Source organism: Colobus angolensis, unplaced genomic scaffold (genome assembly GCF_000951035.1).
Source record: "Colobus angolensis palliatus isolate OR3802 unplaced genomic scaffold, Cang.pa_1.0 Scaffold139, whole genome shotgun sequence".
In the NCBI taxonomy this organism is placed as follows: domain Eukaryota; kingdom Metazoa; phylum Chordata; class Mammalia; order Primates; family Cercopithecidae; genus Colobus; species Colobus angolensis.
Genome location: NW_012114477.1, coordinates 4376814 through 4384164, shown reverse-complemented (window position 1 = coordinate 4384164; position 7351 = coordinate 4376814). Strand labels below are relative to the sequence as shown.

Sequence of the window (7351 nt, the reverse complement as noted above, 5' to 3'; positions counted from 1 at the left end):
CACTCACCATCTCAGTAGATGCAGAGAAGCATTTGATAGAACTCGCCAACATTCAGTTACAATAAAAATTTTCGGCAACTGGGAATGAAAGGAAACTTCCTTAATCTGATAAACTGCGGCTACAAAAACCTACGGTGTCATGCTTAAAGGCACAACATAAAAAGCCTCCCTTTTGAGATGGAAACCAAGCTAAGAATTATTTCATTATTTCCTTTCAGTCGTATAGGGGAAGTCTTAGCCAATGTAATAAGGTGAGAAAAACAAAACCCATAAAGATTGGAAAGGAGGACATGAAACTTTCATTGACAGAGCAGGAACATCGCCATCTTGGACAAGCACCGTCATTTTAAAGTTCACTTTGATCAAAAACTGCCTAAATCCAAAGGGCATCAGCCTAATGGCTAAGGTCAGCATGACCATAAACCGCAAATAATCTCTCCGACCAGAAACATTCTAAACCCCTCCCTGACTGGAGACATGCCAGCCCCGAGATAACCTCCCCTCCGGCCAGAGAGACATTAGCCCCAAGTTAACCTCCCCTGGGACCAGACACATTCCAACCCCACCATAAACTTCTCCCTCACACAGAAACATTCCAAGCTAGTGATAAGCCCTCTCACCCTATTATCCATACACACAGAGCCACTGTTCTGAGTTCCTTATGTATATTAATCTGTGTTTTATCCTCTCAACTCTGACAAGAAGGTACTTTTCTGCAGATGGAAAAGCTGAAACATGCAGAGGATTCACCACCTGCTCCAGGTCACCATTTTGTAAGTGGCTGAAGCAGGATGTGACCCCAGGTGGTCTGGCTCCAGAGCCCACGCACTGAGCTAGATCAAAGATAGAAAAGAGGGCACATTCAGCTTGCTTGACTTTCCTTTTCATACTCACTACGTCTCTCATGAAGAGGGTCACCTTTTCTTATCCTGTCTTTGGACTTGAAACTCAATGATTTTGGCCTTTGTAATCTGGTACTTGAGAAACACAAAGGATTCTCAAATCTTGGACCTCAGACTGGGAGCTGTGGTAAAAGTTTCCATTTTTGTGAGGCTTTTGGACATATAAAAGCCCCATGGCTGGTTCCCCTGGGAGCCACGCTACTGCTTTCTCATTCTCCAGCTTGCAGATGACCTGCTGTGTACTTTGCCTTGCAATTAGGTGAGCAGTTGGGTAAATTCCCATTTACATCACACACACACACACAGACACACACATACATATACACACACACAAGAAGACTTACTCCGAATACATATGCGCCCAACAGTGGAGCAACCAGATTCGTAGCTACTTTGAAGGTTGAGATGGGAGGATCACTTGGGTCCGGGAGGTTGAGGCTGCTGTGAACCCTGATTGCACCACTGCACTTCATCCTGGGCGACAAAGTGAGACCCCGTCCAGGGGGAAAACAAGCCTCACAGGGGGAGGTTCATATGCATAGGTTGGGGAGTTCCTGCTCTCTGGTGTCCCACAACGCACCCTTCTACCCTACCTAGACTGGCCTGGGGTGATGCTGCCCTGAGGCTGGTCATCCCGCACTGTGACTGGCAGGGGGCGCTAAAACAGCCTTTTCTGCCTCACATGGTGCGCATGCGTGTTCTCACCGCAGACACTGCTTGGAGTGCGCGGCGTCCGGAATGAGTAGGAAAGCGGCTCCGGTTCCTTCAGGGCGTTTCAGGGGGCACCGCGGCGGTTTGGGGACGACTTGGAGCCCTGTCCTAGGGAGAAAACAGCTCCTGTCTGTGGCCCTGACTGGTTAGGTGGGAGCTGCGTGCAACTCAGCTTCTCCGGGGCATTGTTTTCTACACGGTGAGTACAGAAGGTTGGTTCCTCCAACGTTCTCTTTATTCTCATTTTCTCCATAGCTTTTCTCTTTTCTAGTATTTTAGTATTTATTTTACCATTAGTTTTGTTCCCTGAGGACTTTTGAGGGTGGCAAGTGTAGCAGACTGTGGTATTTTGAGGGTTTGAGGACTTTTTCTGAGGGAACCTGCCCTATATAGATGGGGAGAGAGGAAAGCCCCAGGAGGAAGGGGAAGCCCGGCCCAGGTGGGAGTTGGGACCAGGCCTGGGTGTTTGGCTGCCTCCTGGCCAGGCCTCAGACGGAGGAAGAAAGATGCCAGCAGCCTCCAGGATTTGATGAATTTTTAAATTTGCCTTCGCGCCATCGGGACACATCGGGACTCTTTCATCTCCCACCCCTGGCCTTCAGGGAAGCCTGTGTCCCCTTCTGTCCCTCTGGTCACGACCACCGGGGCGGTGAGGTACATCCGGGTGCGAGCCTGACGGGGACTTGTCCCTGGTGACGGGGAAGCTGAGCACCTGGTTCTCTCCATGCTGCTCAGTGCTATGTCCCCTGTGCAGAAATGTCTGCTGGGTCCCTGCGCACTTCAGGGTTGATCTTGTAGTTGTTATTGCTGTTGAGCACTGTGAAGGTATTGCGTGTTTTTTATAACAACCCCTTAGGAGATGCATGCTTCCCCCAAACTTTCTCCCCATTTGTAGGATTCCTTTTCATTTGGTTCATTATTTTCTGTACCCAAGTTTTTCAGTTGGATGGAGCCCCACGTGGTTGTTTTTGCTTTTGTTACCTGTGATTCGCTTTCCCAATTTAAAAGATATATTCAGAAGCCATTCCATTCTCGATGAGGTTTTACCCTCTGCTTTTTTTTTTTCGTTTTTTCTTTTCGCGTTTCCAGCCTGTGAGCCTAGATGCAAGTTGCTCCAAAGCTTAAGTGCTCCACCATCCCCTACACCCTTTTTTCTTACAGACGTTTGATGATCTATAATTTCAGGTCTTGTGTTTAGGTCTTCAATCCATTTCGAGTTGATTTTTATGTATTGTGTACCAGAAGGGTCCTATTTCATTCTTTTTCATATAAACATCAGTTTTCTCAAAACCATTTAATGAATAAACTCTCCTATTCCCCATTGAGGCTTTATGATCTCTGATACTGTTTTCATTTGCTTTGGGAGATATACCCAGTAGTGGAATTGCTAGATCGTATGGTAGTTGCATTTTCAATTTTTTGAGGAATTTACAACTTTTTTTTTTTTTTTTTTGAGAGGGAGTCTCGCTCTGTTGCCCAGAGTGAGTGCAGTGGTGTGATCTCAGCTCGCTGCAGTGTTTGCCTCCCGGGTTCAAGTTATTTTCCTGCCTCAGCCTCCTGAGTAGCTGGGACTATAGGCATATGCCCACCACGCCCGGCTAATTTTTTGTATTTTGAGTAGAGACGGGGTTTCTCTGTGTTATCACGATGGGCTTAATCTGACCTGGTGATCTACCTGCCTTGGCCTCCCAAAGTGCTGGAATTACAGGCCTGCGCCACCGCACCTGGTCTACAACTTTTTTCCATAGTGTATATCCTCATTTATCTTTACACCAACAATGCATAAGATTTTCCCTGTATCCAAATCCACACCAGCATTCTTTTACATTTTTAAGATATTTTCAGTAACATTCCAGTAGGTGTGGGATGGTACCTGGATGTGGTTATGGAATACATTCTTTTCTAATGAATAGTAATGTTGAGGACCTTTTCTCTTACATGTTTGTGCGTTTTATGTCATTTTTGCAGCGATGTCAATTCAGGTTTTCTGCCTGATTTCAGTTTGGATGTGTATTTTTTATGCTATTTGGTATTTTTTTTTCTGTGTACATGTTTGATAACAACCAGTTATCACTTCTATGATTCCCTCCTATTTTCTCATAATCTTTTTCTTTTTTGAGACAGGTCACTCTCACCCAAGCTGGAGCACCATGGTGCATCACAGGGCCAGGTGTATTGGAATATTGGCTACCTACAGCTTTGCAGCGCTATTTGATATCAGGAATTGTGAGTCCTCCAACTTAGTTTGTATGTCTCAGGGTTCCTTAGATGTTCAGGACTGTTTGTGGTTCCATGTTAATATTAGCATTGTGTATTTAAACTTTTTTTTTTTTTTTTTTTGACGAACTCTTGCTCTTTTGCCAGGCTGGAGTGCGTGTGATCTCGGCTCACTGCAACCTCCACCTCCTGGGTTCAAGTGATTCCCCTGCCTCAGCCTCCTGAGTAGCTGGAACTATAGGCGTGTGCCACCACGCCCAGCTGATTTTTTTTTTTCTTTTGTATTTTAGTAAAGACAGGGTTTTATCATGTTGGCCAGGATGGTCTCTCTCTCTTGACCCTGTGATCCAGCTGCCTTGGCCTCCCAAAGTGCTGGTATTATAGGCGTGAGCCACCGAGTCCGCCCCCCACATCCCCCCACCACCCCTTTTTTTTTTAAGATGGAGTCTCACTCTGTCAAGAGGCTAGAGCACAATGGCATGACCTCGGCTCACTGCAACCTCTGCCTCCTCGGTTCAAGTGAGCCTCCTGCCTCAGCCTCCCAAGTAGCTAAGACTACAGGCGTGTGCCACCATGCCCAGCTAATTTTTGTATTTTAGTAGAGACGGGTTTCACCATGTTGGCCAGGATGGTCTCAATCTCCTGACCTCCTGACCTGCCTGCCTTGGCCCCTCAAAGTGCTAGGATTAAGGCGTGAGCCACTGCACCTGGACTTATACTTCTTAAATGTTTTGTCTATAATAAGGCACATAAACAGAGGGTATCCTGGGACTTTTTTTTTTCTCATCTGAGACTCTTGTTTTTGTTTCTGTCTGGAGACAGTCCTGCTCTGTTGCCCAGGCTGGAGTGCAGCGGCATGATCTTGGCTTACTGCAACCTTTGGCTTCCGGGTTCAAGTGATTTTTGTGCCTCAGGCATCCTAGTAGCTAGAATTACAAGTGTGTGCCACCATGCCCAGCTAATTTTTGTATTTTTTAGTGGAGATGGGGTTTTGCTGTGTTGGCCAGGCTGGTCTCAAACTTCTGGCCTCAAGCAATCCGACCACCTCAGCATCCCAAGGTGCTGGGATTACACACATGAGTCACCTTGCCCAGCCTCATCTGGGACATTTTGATACATGTGTATTTTTGGTGATGATCAAATCAGGGTACTTAGCATAACTATTCCCTCCTACAGGTGTTATTTCTTTGTGGTGAGAACACTCAAATTTGTTCCCTTCTAGCTTTTTTTTTTGAAAAATACAATATTGTAACCAGAGTCACCCAGCTGTGGAACAGGACACTAGAATGTGTTCCTCCCAACTAACTGTAACTTTGTTTCCATAACCAGTCCCTCCTATCCTCCCCTGCTTCCCCAGCCTCAGGAAACCACTCCTGTACTTTCTGCTTCTTGAAGGTTAAGTTTTTGGATTCAACATAAGCGAGGTCATGCAGTGTCTGTCTTTCTGTGCTTGGCTTATTTAACAGATTGTTTTCTAGGTTCCTTGGTGTTGCCCTAAATGACAATTGCATTTTTTTTTCTTATGGCCGAAGGGTATATCATTGTATATATGTACTACATTTTCTTTATCCTTTCATCTGTGGGTGAACAGGTAGGTGGCTTCCATCATCCTAGCTATTGTGAATAGTGATGGAATAGACATGGAAAGGCAGATGTCTCTTCAAAATACCGATTTGCTTTGACTGTATAGCTAGTAGTAGGATGAATAGATCATATAGTATTGGACTTTGAGATTTTTGAGGAATCTGCAACTGCTTTCCATAGTGTATGTAGTAATTGACCCTCCCATGAACACTTCTTTTTTCCTGGAAATTCACACCAGCTTTTGTGTTTGTATTTTTCTTTCTCGTATTCATTTCAAATAAGAGATGCTTTGTATGGTTTTGATTTCCACTTTTTGCAGGAGTAGTTAATGTTAACCACGTTTCTGTAAAGATAGTCAGTCTTATGTCTTCTTTGCCGAAAAATCTATTCAGGCTGTTTGCCCAATTTTGGTTCGGTTACTAGTTTCTCTTTTGTTTAGATTTTTTGCTAGTTACTAGCGTTAGTAGCCTGTGCCTTTTGTAAAACAAGGCCTTATCAGCTGTATGTTTCCCCAAACTTCTCATCTTTGTGATGCTGGTTTTGTTTTTGTTTTTTCTCTGCCCCCTCCCCACCGATGGAGTCTTGCTCTGTCACCCAGGCTGGAGTGCAGTGGTACAATCTCAGCTGACTGCAACTTCTGCCTCCCAGGTTCAAGCAATTCTGTGGCCTCAGCCTCCTGAGTAGCTGGGATTACAGGCACACACCACCATGCCTGGTCTAGGATGCCTTCTCTTTGGGTTCATTTTTTCCTCCTGCGCAGAGGCTCTAATGTTGTACTTAGTCTCTCATGTTTACGTTTGCATTTGTTAGCAGTGATTTCAGTGTCCCATCCAAAAAAAGAGATTGTTAAGCCATTTTATTGTCTATACATGTTTTCCCCCTAATTTTTCCTTTTCTTTTTTCTTTTTGCAACCTGTGTACACAGGGTCAAGTTTCCCCCAAACATACACTTATCCCATGTTATCTCCTTGGAGTGTTTTGCTTTCAGGATTGAATTTAACTGTTCGATTTATTTTTTGTAAATTTTTGTGTACTGGGCAACATAGGGGTGCTAGTTCAGTCTCGTGTACGTGACTACCCAGTTTTCTCAACTGTTGTGCCTTTGGTGTGCTTTTGAAAAATGTCTGCCCTAAATGTAATTTTGGGTTGATTACTTGGCTCCCTCATTTTGTCCATTCAGTTGTCTTTCTATGTTTATGCCAGTCAGTGATTGCTTGGATGACTGTAGGTTTTGTTTTATCTATCATCCATGTATCTACCTATCTGTCTGTAATATATCCTAATCCTATTATTTATTTACTTTTTTAAGACAGGTTATTGCTTTGTCACTCAGGCTGGAGTGCAGTGGTGCGATCTTGGCTCATTGCAGCCTTGAACCTCCCATGCTTAAGTGATCCTCCCTCCTTAACCTCCCAAGTAGCTGGGACTACAGGTGTGCACCACCATACCCCACTAATTTTTTGTATTTTCTGTAGAGGTAGGGTTTTGCCATATTGCCTGGACTTCTCTCAAACTCCTGGTCTCAAGTGATCTGCCTGCCTCAGCCTCCCAAAGTGCTATGATTATAGGCAGGAGCCTCTGTGCCCGGGGCAACCCTGTTTCTTTCCTTTTCTTTTATTTGGATTAAATTGCAGGTTAGTTACATGTGAACCTTTGACATTGAGGCTTGTGGTCACTGACTGCATCACCCAAGCAGTGAGCAAAGTGCCAGTCAGGTGGTTCTTCCGCCCGCACCCCCTTTCTGCCTCCTTTTTTCATCTGATAGTCCCCAGTGTCTATTGTCTGCATCTTTATGTTCGAATGTATTCACTGTTTAGCTCCCACTCATAGTGAGAACATGCAGTGTTTGGTTTTCTGTTCTTGCCTTGGTTTGCTAAACATAATAACCCCCAGGTCTATCCATGCTGCTTAGGACAGGATTGTGTGTTCTTATGGCT

General features: G+C 44.8%; 1 pseudogene; it reads left to right on the top strand.

The window, feature by feature from the left end:
* Positions 1 to 7351, top strand: part of LOC105506648 — an 18094-nt pseudogene that overhangs the window by 1680 nt on the left and 9063 nt on the right.